The sequence below is a fragment of the Notamacropus eugenii genome, chromosome 3 (assembly GCF_028372415.1).
Source record: "Notamacropus eugenii isolate mMacEug1 chromosome 3, mMacEug1.pri_v2, whole genome shotgun sequence".
NCBI lineage: Eukaryota > Metazoa > Chordata > Mammalia > Diprotodontia > Macropodidae > Notamacropus > Notamacropus eugenii.
In genome coordinates, this window is record NC_092874.1 from 215,512,215 (window position 1) to 215,525,566 (window position 13,352).

A 13,352-nucleotide genomic window follows, 5' to 3' on the forward strand; every position below is an offset into this window, starting at 1 on the left:
AATGTTCTCCTGGTTCTGCTCAGTTCACTCAGCATCAGTTCATGTAAGTCTTCCCAGGTTTTTCTGAAGTCCTCCTGCTCATCATTTCTTGTAAAACAGTAGTGTTCCATTACATCCATATGCCACAACTTGTTCAGCAATTCCCCAAATGATGGGTATCCCTTCATTTTCCAATACTTTGCCACTACAAAAACAGCTGCTATTAATATTTTTTGTACATATGGGTCCTTTTCCTTTTTTTCTGATCTCTTTGGGATACAGACCTACTAGTGATATTGGTGGATCAAAAGGTATGCACATCATGCACATCAACCCCCATATCCAAAGCTTTTAATTTCCAGTTGCCAAATCTTGTCATTTACACCTCCATAGCCTTTATCACATCTCTCCCCTTGTCCCTACTCACAGAACCACTACCCCAGCGTAAGGTCTTAATGCCTCTTCCCTGAATAGTAGTAATATTTGGTCTCCTGTTCTCAAGTTTTTCCCTTCTCCAACCTGTCTTCTACATAGCTGCCAAAGTCATTTTTCTTAACTGGTAGTCTGGCCATTAACTTCAGGACCTCCCTATTGCCTCTAGAACCAATATTAACTGTCTAGAATCTAAACCCTTCACAACCTGGCCCCAGCCTAACTTTACAACCTTCCCCTTTTCTCATCCTGTTGCAGCCAAAGTGGCCTTTTTATCATTCCTCCGTCTCCACTCTGCCTTTGTTCTGTCTTGTCCTTCATCTTTAAAATATAGCCTTTTTCTCACTTTTGTTCTTAGAAACCCTTGTTTCCTTCATGACACAGCTCAAGCATTACCTTATACATAAGGTCTCTTCTGATACCCCAACTTCTAGTGCCCCCTACCAAAAATAACATATATTTTTTGTATATAGGAACAGTTAGGGGGTACAGTGGATCAAACACTGGACCTGGAGTCGGGAAGACCTAAATTCACGTCTATTCTCAGACACTTACTAGCTATATGACCTCTGTTTGTCAGTTTCTTCATCTGAAAATGGTTGTAATAATAGGACCTACCCCTCTGAGTTGCTGGGAGGATCAGAAGAGATTAGAATTGTGAGGCACTTCACACAGTGCCTGGTATACAGTAAGCACTACGCAAGTAGCTGTGATAATCATAGTAATAACTACTGTCATTATTATTATGTGTATGTTCTCTAATAAAATGTAAATTCCTGGAGGATAAGTGCTGTTTTGTTTTAGTCTTTGTATTTCCCTGCATCTATTACAATGCTTGTCAATAAGTATTGATTGATTGATTTAATTAAGATCTCAGAGCTAGGCCAATTAGGAGAGGAGTCATAGTCGTAGCCTCCTAATCTTGCAGATTAGGGTTCCTCTGGTGAGACACCCTATCTTCCCATTCCACATTCCCCACTCCAAAGTCCAGTCTTGGCTGATGCTCCTATCACTTAAAAGGGAAATCTGCGGTCCTTGTCTTCTTTCTTCCTAATTTTCCTCATGGTGGTCCTACATCTCTAACACAGCAAATTCATCCGCTTCTCAAGTGAAGGTAGTATGACCCTTGAATAGATTCTTCTAGTGCCATGTGCCTATCCTAGGTGAGTGGAAGACCTCTAGTCTTTTTTCTCTTTCAGTCACCATCACATTCCTCTTCTGTTTTCTAATCTGAGTTAAATGACAGCCCCCCCTCATTGTTATGAGTACTTTGGGGGTAGACATGCTTTATTCTTTTCATTTACTGAAATGAGAGGCAGAATGGAAAGGGGTAAAAATACTCAACACTCCTTTTATTCTTTGCATTTCTATTCTCCAAACACTCATTCCTCTCTCCCCCCCCCCCCCCCACTGCACATGTGTACACTTTTGTTCATGATTGAACTCAGGGTTGAAATTTATCATGTTTTCTAATCACAGAATGGCAAGAGGCCATCTGGTCCATTTGCTTGTTTTGAAGGCTGACAACAAAATCTCTTCTACACAGCTTAACTGGCTTATCTATTTTTTAAAAGAGACTTTAATGATAGGTATTACACAATTTGGTCCCATTAGTAATTTATATTCTGTGACATTATCTAATTCAAAATAAAGTTCACAAAGTTAGTAGCATATTACAACATATCTATAAAGCTTAGGGATGTGTGTGTGTGTATCTTTTACAAATCCTTCTACCCAATTGTTTTAGCTGGAAAATGACAAACATGCTTCTATTATATAAGCTTCTCTAGTCAAACCAATGTATCCAAAATGAAGTTCTGCCATCTTCCTGACTTTGGGGCATTTAGTACCAGAGACTGTAATGAGGTCAGTCACTATTTGTTTTATACTTTGGAAGACTATAAGTCAGTTCCATACCTGACTTGAGGGGTGAAGGGAGTAAGTGAGGCTCTTCCTGTAATCCTCTTAAATCCCTGGGATTCAGTCAGCTCTTATTGGTACAGTCTAGTTCTAAGCTAGTCTTTTTTGTGATATGAAGGAAGCTTCCTGATTTCATGTTGGTCTGTTGTTAATCTTGCAATTCCAAGCAAGATTTGACTGTATTATTTTGTTATATTGTGTAAATTCAAGCCTGCTTCCGTAACAAAACTTTGGATGTATACTCAGTTTATTTCAATACATCACTTTGCAGAAAATTTCTGCTCAGATGCAAACTAAGTTTCTTGTACTTGAATCAGTGTAATATAGCAGAAAGAACTGAATTTGGAGTCAGAAGGCCTGTGTTAAAAGTGTGAATCTGCCACTTTGTGTGACTCCTCTGAACTTCTTTCCTTGTTTTTAATATATGCATAATTATATTTATGCTACTGAGCTTACAGATTTGTGATGAGGAGAGCACTTGGAAAATAATCACAACCATACCCTTGTCTCAAATCACACAGCAACACTTCACCCAAAATCAATCTCCAAGCATTTATTAAGTGCTTGCTGTAGGCCAGGCATTGTACCAAGTGCTAGAGATACAAAGAAAGGGGAGAAAACACTGTGCCTTTCCTCAAGGAGCTCAAATCTAAGGGAGGAGATAATATGAAAATAACTAAATACATACACCTTAAGTTGAGTCTTAAAGGAAGCCAGGGAGGCAAGGAAATGAAGATGAGGAGGGAGAGCATTATGGGCATAGAGAACAATCAAAGGAAAGACATGGAATAGAGAAATGGAGTATTGTGTTCTGGTAACACTAAGCTGGTGTAACTATTGGTAGATTACATGGAGAAGAGTAAAGCCTAAGAAGACTGGGAAAGTGAAAATGAGCCAGGCTGTGGAGGATTTTAATTGCAAAATAGAGGAGTTTGTATTTGATCCTAGAGGTTATAGTCCCTTGAGTTTACTGAGTAGAGGGGTCATGACTTTAGGAAAATCATTTTGACAGCTAAATGGAGGATAGATTGGATTTTGGGGTAGCTTACTATAGAGAGATCAATTAGAAGTCCACTGTAGTAGTCCAAGCAAGAGGTGGTCAGGGCCTCACTGGGTGATGTGTGAGTCAAGAGAACTTACATGAGAGATGTTGTCAAGACAGAAATTACAAGATTGGACAACAGATTAGATTTATGAGATGTGTGCAACTGAGGTGTGAAGGCTAACACTGAGGAGAGTGAGGCCCTTGACAGTCATAGGAAAGCTGTGAAGAGGAGAAGGTTGGGGGTGGGAGGAAAATAATGAGTTCTGTTTTGGGCATGTTGAATTTTAAATGCCTCTGGTATATCCAGTTTGAGCTGCTTAAGAGTGGTGGATCATATGATATTGGTAGAAAAGAGAGAGATTATATTTGCATAGAGAAGATAATAGAATCTATGGCAGTTGATGCAAGATAGCATAGAGTAGACACTCTTAACCTTTTATGTCATAGATCTTCTGGTGAAACCTATGGATCCTTTCTTGGAATGATTTTTCAAATTAAACTTAATTTATGGGGACAGCTAGGTGGTACAGTGGATAGAGCACTGACCCTGGAATCAGGAGGACCTGAATTCAAATTCAGACACTTGACACTTACTAGCTGTGTGACCCAGGGCAAGTCACTTAACTCCAGTTGTCTTGCAAAAAGTAAAAAATAAAATAAACTTAATTTGTTTTTTTTTTAAATTATCAAGCATTTATTGTTTCTCCCTCCCACCTTCCCCTCCAAACCCAAACATGCAACAGGCATACAACAATGAGATCAGCGCAACAGCTTTGTAGACCTTCAGTTTGGTAGTCAGACTAATACCTCTTCTCTCTCAAACTTTTCTTTGGAGCCTCCCAGACACTAAGCTAGCTCTGGCAATGCATGCGTCAACCTCATTGTCAGTGTGTACATCCCTGGTAAGGGAATTTACCACAGCATTCAAAACTTCTCCATTTGTTGTAACCGATGGTTCCACATATGGATGATGTGGTGGATGCTGATGGAGCACCTTTGTTTTCTTGGTGTTAATTATTAGGCCAAAATTAGCACAGGCAGCAGAGAATTAATCCATACTTTGTTGCATCTCAGCTTCAGAGGCTGCATTGAGCTCACAATCATCTACAAACAGAAAATCATGCACCAACCCTCCCTCTACTTTGATCTTGTCTTGTAGCCTTTTCAAATTGAAGAACTTACCATCAGTACAGAAGTTGACCTTGATGCCATGTTCATCCTCATTGAAAGCATTTGACAGCATGGCTGAAAACATCATGCTAAAAAAGCATGGGAGTAAGCACACAGCCCTATTTCACTCCATTTGTGACGGGAAGGCACAAGAGCATTGTTCACTATCCAAAACCCGGGCAAACATGCCATCATGAAATTGACGTACTATACTGATGAACTTCTCTGGGCAGTCGAATGTTGACATAATTTTCCATAAGCCCTCACGGCTAACAGTGTCAAAGACCTTGGTCAGATCTACAAACGTTTTATACAGACCTCTCTTCTGCTCCTGGCATTTCTTCTGGAGTTGTTGGGCAGCAAACACAATATCAGCTGTTCCTTGGCTCTTTCTGAAGGCACACTGGCTCTCAGGTAGATGACCATCTTCCAGGTGAAGGATCAGCCTATTAAAAAGGACTCTAGCAAGACTCCTGCCAGCAATGACCAAGAGAGACACCCCCCTCACCCCCCCCACCATGATTGTTGCAGGACAATCTATTCCCTTTACCTTTATAGAGATGAACAATGGAGGCATCCTTGAACTCCTGGTAGATAACCTTTTCTTACCATATAACCTGGAAAATTTCAGTCAGCTTTTGTATGAGCAGTGGGAAAATCTCTGTTGGAATAGAATCAGCACCAGGTGCTATGCCACATGAAAGAAGCCTAATGACCCTCAAAACCTCTTCTTCAGTTGGAAGTTCAGCCAAGGAGGGATTGACTTCAACCTGAGATAAATGGTCAGTGGCCTCAACATTGATTGTTGATGGTCTGTTGAGAACACTATGGAAGTGTTCAACTCATCTCTCTAGGATCATGTCCTTATCACTAATCAATGTGGCTCCGTCACCACTGAGTAGTTGTGATGCACCATAGGTTTTGGGGTATAGGGTGTGTTCACGGAGGACCAGTACCTTTGGTGTGATGGCTGCCAAGCCCTTTTCAGGGCTGCTTTCTGCCTTTAGCGTCCACCTGTTCTACCCATCTCTCACCTGTGGCTCCAAGAAGCTGCAGCATGTACAGCGTCAGACCCCTGTAAACCATATCAGCAGACTGGCCAGACCAGGTTGAGGATAACCAAGGGGTGTCAGACTCATTGGTGAGTTAGGGGGGTGTTTACCTCAAGCATGTGAAGACTTCCCCAAGATGATTAGGGGAAAAGGAAAAAAATCTCTATGTTCTAAAATATTTATAGCAGCTCTCTCGTGGGAGCAAAAAACTGAAAATTGTGGGGATATCTCTCAACTGGGGAATGACTGAACAAGTTGTGGTGAATGATTGTGATGGAATACTATTTGCTATAAGAAATGATGAGGAAAAACAGAAATAATGGGCTTGATGATCTTAGAAAAATGGATAGACTTGCATGAAATAATGAAGAGTGAAATGAGCAGAACCAAGGGGACAACAGTAACAATGATATTGTTTTTAAGAATAACTTTGAGTAAATAACTCAGTTTGACTATTATAAATACCCAAAGTAACTACATAGGACATATGAAGGAAAACAATCTCTGCATCTAGAGAAAAAACTGAGCCATATGAAAAAATACTCTAATGCAGTACTGTTGGAAAAATGCAAATTAAGACAATTCTGAGGTACAACCTTATACCTATTAGATTGTTAATAGGACAAAAAAGGTAAATAGAAAATATTGGAGGGGATGTAGGAAAAATGAGACATTAATGCATTGTTAGTGGAGTTGTGAACTGATTCAACCATTCTGTAGGACAATTTGGAACTATACCCAAAGGGCTCCAAAACCATGCATACCCTTTGACCTAGCAATACCACTGCTAGGTCTGTATCCTAAATAGAGATAAAAAGAAAAAAGAAAAAGGACCTATGTGTGCAAAAATATTTATAGAAGCTCTTTTCTGGGGGCAAAGAATTAGAAATTAAGGGGCTGCCCATCATTTGAGGAATGACTAAACAAATTGTAGTGTGTGATTATGATGGAATACTATTTTGTTATGAGAAATGATGGGTAGGATGCTCTCAGCAAAATCTGGACTTACATGAGTTGATCTAAAGTGAATTGTACTGTGTACAAAGTAGCAGCAATATTGTGTGATGATCCACTGTGAATGACTTAGCTATTCTCAGCAATACAGCAATCCAAGAGAACTCTGAAGGACTTATGATGGAAAATGCTATCCATCCCCAGAGAAAGAACTGATGGTGTCTGAATACAGATTAAAACATACTTTTTTTTAAAACTATTTTTCTTGGGTTTTCTTTTATAGCATTACTATTATGGAAATGTTTTGGATGACTACACATGTATAACCTATGTCAAATTACTTGCCTTGTCAGTGTGGGTTGGGGGTGGGAAAGGAGGAAGGGAGAAAATTTAGAACTCTTTTAAAAATGAATATTACAAATTATTTTTACATGTAGCTGGGAAGAAATAAAATACTGACTAAAAAAGAACCAATAAACAGATGTATAGAGGGTTGTGTGTTTATTTGTACATATATATTTGCATATACATTTATATTTGTGCCTAATGGTAGCCATCCCTAGTGTGGGAGGGGGAGGAAGGAAAAAAGAAAAAAAACTTACATGATAAGTTTATCATATATTTTAAAAGAATAGCAAGTTGTACATAAAAAAATTGCAGTTCCATGTACAATCATCTTTTTTTCTATTCTGCTATGTTGTGGAATGCTTGTTTTATTTAAGTTCAAAATAAATACAATTTTTTAAAATGAAAAAGCTAATTACAAGTATTTGATTCTTTTGAAAACTATATGGATTTTTGTAATGAAGCAGCAATTTAGGATCAACTTTTACATATTACCAAGGTGGGATGATCATCTTTCTTCCAAACTATGAAGTTTTTAAGGGATATTTTCTAACATTTCTGCTTTTAATTACTAAAATTTTCAGCCTTTTTCCCTTTTGTTAATGAACTCCAAGGCCTTCTACCTTAATAAACATTATTTAATAAATTGGAGAAACTTTCTCTCTATAAGTGTTAGTGTGTTTCTTTATCCCCCCATCTCCTCTGCTTAAGTAAATATCAGAGTAATTATGCTATTTATTATCTATGTAACAAATAATAAAATAAAGACAGCAATGATTCATAATGGATCAGCAATGAGAATGATCACAGCCAAACTAACGAACCTTTAACTTTAATTTCAGCTGTTAGCTCCTCATTTCTGAAAGCACAACTCTCCATTCCTATCTCTAAGCATACTGATACTTCTTTTAAAATGGGAGTTAAACTTACTTATCTCTCTTGAAATATACTCCCTTTAGTTGTTTTTTCTTTGTCTTTTTTTTTTTTTGCCATTCTGATGGCAAAAAAATTATATCCATAATGATACAAGCTGTTTTCTTGTATTTTGTATGGATATATTGTAATAAAATGCCTAGTCTAGGTGTAATGAGTATGTTTATCTCGTAGGTGGAATTTGGTAGGATTACCTTTTTCCTTATTTTTTCAAATAACATTGAGTCAGTTGTTAAATATTTGATAGAATTTATCTTTAAATTCTTTTGGTCCTGTGGGTCAGGAGGTTGGGTTACTTTATGTACTGTTGGATTTCTCTTTCTAAGGTTTTGTATTTTATATTCTTATAAATATTCAACCATTAGATTTTTTTACATGTAATTGGGCAAAATAATTTCTTAACTTTTAAATTATTGTATATTTAATATTTTATTTTTCAACCAATTACATGTAAAAACAATTTTCTACATTTGTTTTTTTTTTTAATTTTGAGTTCCAAATACTCTCCCCCATTTGTCCTTATTGAGAAAGTAAGCAATTTGCTATATAGGTTATATATATGCAGTCATGCAAAACATATTTCCATATTAGTCATGTTGTGAAAGAAAATCCCCCCATCCAAAGAAAAACCCAAGAAACATAAAAAAAAAATGTGCTTTGATCTGCATTCAGATTCCATCAGTTCTTTTTCTGGGAATGGATAACATTTTTCATCATAAATACAATTTCGTGTGGATCATTTTATTGCTGAAAATAACTAAATCATTCATAGTTGATCATCATACAATGTTGCAATTACTGTGTATCAGGTTCTCCTTTGTCTGCTCATTTTACTTTACATCAGTTCATGTAAGTCCAGGTAGTTCTGAGAGTATCCTGCTCATCATTTTTATAGCACAATAATATTCCATCACAATCATATACAGCAATTTTGTCAGCAATTCCCCAATTGATGGGCATCCCCTCAGTTCCAGTTATCTGCCACCAGAAAAGAGCTGCTATAAATATTTTTGTAAATATAGGTCCTTTTTTTTTTCTCTTTTGGATATAGATCTGGTAGTAGTATTGCTGGATCAAAGGGTATGATGGTTTTATAACCCTTTGGGCATAGTTCCAAATTGCTCTCCAGAATGGTTCAGTTAGTTCACAGTTCTACCAACAGTGCATTAGTGTCCCTGTTTTCTCACATCCCCTCCAATGTTCTCCTTTCCTGTCATATTAGCCAGTCTGATAGGTATGGGGTAGCACTTCAAAGTTATTTAATTTGTATTTCTCTGATCAATAATGACTTAGAGCACTTTTCTCATATGGCTAAAGAAAGCTTTGATTACATTGTCTGAAAACTTCCTTTTTATATCCTTTGATCATTTATCAATTGGAGAATGGTTCTTATTTTTAGAAATTTGATTCAGTTCTCTATATATGTGAGAAATGAGGCCTTTATCAGAGGCGCTGGTGCGTATACTGTCTAGTAAGGCCATCTGGTCCAGAAAGCTATTTGAATTTATGAGCAGTTATGGGAGATGGCTTACTTGCCATGGATTTTCTCTATCAACTTCATTTGATTCTGACCCAGACTTTGTTTACTGTTAGCCATATTTTTTGTACAGTTCTTGACTAGATGGAGAGTTTACTTTTTCTCTTCAGTTTTCTTTTATCATAGCTCTCTCTGGGGTCCTTTTGAGATGTTCACTGTAGTTGTGTGGGAGGGCTGGACTCCTCTCTCAACATTTATGCCCCATAATCAGCAGCTCCAGATCTTTTAATTGCTAAGATGAATATCCTTTCCTCAATTTCCATTTCTTTTCCACCACAAAAAGAACTGCTATAAATATTTTTATACCAGTAGGTCCTTCCCCCTTTTTATTTTGATCTCTTTGGGATATGGACTTAGTAGTAGTATTGCTGGATCAAAGGCTATGCACAGTTTTATTTGTCCCTTGCACGCAGTTCCAGATTGTCTACCAACAAACAGTACATTAGTGTTCCAGTTTTCCCACATTTGTTATTTTTTCTGTCCTATTAGCCAATCTAATAGGTGTACAATGGGATCTCAGAGATGTTTTAATTTGCATTTCTCTAATCATAAGTGATTTAGAGCATTTTTTCATGTGATTATAGATAGCTTTGATTATTTTTCCTTCTTAACATTAATTTCATTTTTCCCACTTAATATTATTTTATGTTTTCCAATTACACGTAAAGATAGTTTTCAACATTTCATTTTTGAAGATTTTGAGTTCCCAATTTACCTCTCACCTTCCCTTTCCTCTCCCTTCCCCAAGACAGCAAGCAATTTGATATAGGTTTTACATGTGTAATCTTGATAAACATATTTCCTTATTAGTTATATTGTGAAAGAATAATCAGAAGAATCCAAAAGGGAAAACCATGAGAAAGAAAAAACAAAAAAAGTGAAAATAGTGTGCTTCAATTTGAATTCAGACTCCATGATTCTTTGAATGTGGATAGCATTTACCATCATGAGTCTTTTGGAATTGTTTTGGACCATTGTATTGCTGAGAAGACCTAAGTCTATCACAGTTGATCATCGTATGATGTTGCTGTTACTGGGTACAATGTTCAGCATCAGTATATGTAAGTCTTTCCAGGTTTTTCTGAAGTCAGCCTGCTCATCATTTCTTTTTTTTTTTAAATTTAATTAATTTATTTGCTTTCAGTTTTCAACAATCACTTCCATAAGTTTTCAATTTTCTCCCCTTCCTTTCCACTCTCCCTTCCCAAGATAGCATGCAATCTTATATGGGTTCTACACATAACATTCCTGTTAAGCACATTTTCACCTTAGTCATGTTGCATGGAAGAATTAAAATGAATGGGAGAAATCATAAAGCAAAACTAAACAAAACATAATACAAAAGAAAATGGTCTGCTTCATTCTGTGATCCAATTCCATAGTTCTTTCTCTGAATGTGGATGGCATTTTGCCTCAAGAGTCCTTTGGGAGTGTTTTATCCTTGCATTGCTGTGAGGTGCTAAGTCTACCAGAAAAATTCCTCGCACACTGTGATTATTACTGTGTACAATATTCTCCTGGTTCTGCTCCTTTCACTCAGCATCAGTTCATAAAAGTCCTTCCAGGCCTCTCTGAAATCCTCCTGTTCATCATTTCTTATAGCACAATAGTATTCCATTACCTTCATATACCACAACTTGTTCTGCCATTTGATGGGCATCCTCTTGATTTCCAGTTTTTGGCCACCACAAAGAGAAATGCTATAAGTATTTTTGTACATGTAGGACCCTTTCCCATTTTTATGATCTCTTGGGGACACAGTCCTAGAAACAATATTGCTGGGCATGCATGTTTTTGTAGCCCTTTGGGCATAGTTCCAAATTGATCTCTAGAATGGTTGGATCAGCTCACAGCTCCACCAACAATGAATTAGTGTTCCAGCTCTCCCACATCTTCTCCAACATTTATCATCTTTCTGCTTTGTCATGTTAGCCAGTCTGACAGGTGTGATGAGATACCTCAGGGTTGTTTTGATTTACATTTCTCTAATCAATAATGATTTGGAGAATTTTTTCATATGACTGTAGATAACTTTAATTTCTTCCTCTGAAAATTTCCTGTTCATATCTTTTGACCATTTATCAGTTGGAGAATGACTTGTATTTTTGCAAATTTGACTCAGTTCTCTATACATTTTAGAAATGAGGCCTTTATCAGAGACAGTAGTGCAAAGATTCTTTTCCAGTTTTCTGCTTCCCTCCTAATCTTGGTTGCATTGGGTTGTATACTCCTTCTGAATGCCCGAGCAATAAAAAGGTTCTTAGGAGTTACGTGTGTCATCTTCCCCATAGCAATGTAAGCAGTTTAACCTTATTAAATGCCTTATGATTTCTCTTTCCTGTTTATCTTTTTGTGCTGCTCTTGAGTCTTTTATTTGAAAATGAAAATTACTATTCAGCTCTGATCTTTTCATCAGAAATGCTTGAAAATTCTCTGTTTCATTAAATACCAATTTTTCCCCCTGAAGGATTATACTTTTCAGTCTTTTGTCTTTTAAAAAAATATTTCTTATTTCATGGAAACATCATTTTCTATTTGGTCCATTCCAATTTTCCAGGAAATCTTTTCTTGAATAAGATTTTATTCTTGTGTCAAGTAATTCCTTTTCTAGTTTTTTTCTTATATAGCTCTCACTTCTTTTCCATTTTTCTCTAGCCTTTTCATTTTCTTTATAATACCATTTTTAACTTTTGTCTTTTCATCTCTTTCAGAGATCCTAGTTGAACTTATGCCCAAACTGTGGTTTTCTTTGGGGCTTTGCTTATAGATATTTTAGAATTTTCCCTGTTTGTGTCATTGTAATAGTTTTTTATGATGGGGTTCTGTTTTGGTTTGCCTGTCCTTCCAGCCTACTTTCCGACTTCAGACTTTAAGTTAGTGCTGGGCTCTGCATACTTTTGGTTGTAATATGGGGGTTAAGACTGCATCCTTTAAAAAAAAAAAAGACTGTGTCCTTTTGGGTTGAACTGCTGCTTCATTGGGCTTCTGAGTGTCACATTCATTAGAATCTCAGGGATAATTCAGGCTAGGAACCTGCAGACTTTCAGTCCTCCCCAAATGGTCTGATCCAGGGCAGAGTTTGATTGCTGCCCTCTTGGTCTGAGTTCTGCAAGTTCCTGTCCTTTGTTTGGATCTGAGCAATGGACTTGTGGGCTTGCCTCTGGTTGGAATTTCTCTAAATGGCTATTAGAATCAGCCATTTTCAGCCATATAGAAAATTCTTTAAGTTTAGAGTATCACACCCCTTCTCCCCATTCATTAAACTCCGTTGGCTCTAGGATCAAATGTAAAATCTTTTTGCCCACGTCTGTCTATACCTGTCTCTAGTGTCAGCATACATCTCTTTCTGCTTCCATATGTTTGGCTTGACTTGGCTTGAAAAAGCTGACACTGATTATTTTCTTTGATTTCCCAGTCAGGGCTTGATCTGATACATTTTCTAGAATAATCTTTGTGGAGTAGTTGTGGGGGGGAGCTCAGCTATTCTTCTTTCTGTTACTCCACCATCATAGCTAGTCTTTGGGTTACTCTGTTTGTCTGGGCTTCTCCCTTGGATATTTCCAGATCCATAATATTTATTCTTAGTGTTCTGCATTTCATTCTGTTCACTATTCTCTCTATTGTCAGTTTCTTAATTAGGTCATTTTTCCAGGGCCAAGTGCCATCTCCTTTCATACTTTTGGATGGTGTGCCAGGTTGTTTTTGTTCTGATTTGAGTTTTCTGGAGTCTCCTTCCTTTGTTTTGTCTTTGCTCACTTATGTTGATAGTTTCCAGGTCTCTCCTTCTGCTTTCCCATCCTAAGTGCTTTGAACTTCCAGGGCAGCTAGGTGGTACAGTGGATAGAGCACCACTGCAGGAGTCAGGAGGACCTGAGTACAAATCTCACCTCAGACACTTGACACTCACTAGCTGTGTGACCTTGGGCAAGTCACTTAACCCCAATGGCCTCACCCTGGGTCATCTCCAGTCATCCTGATGAATATC

General features: G+C 37.4%; 1 protein-coding gene across 4 annotated transcripts in view; it reads left to right on the forward strand.

Annotated features, from left to right (window-relative positions):
• The window catches only part of DENND5B (DENN domain containing 5B), a 174,336-nt gene that overhangs the window by 28,302 nt on the left and 132,682 nt on the right, over positions 1 to 13,352 (forward strand). The gene's annotated exons all lie outside the window — the stretch shown is intronic.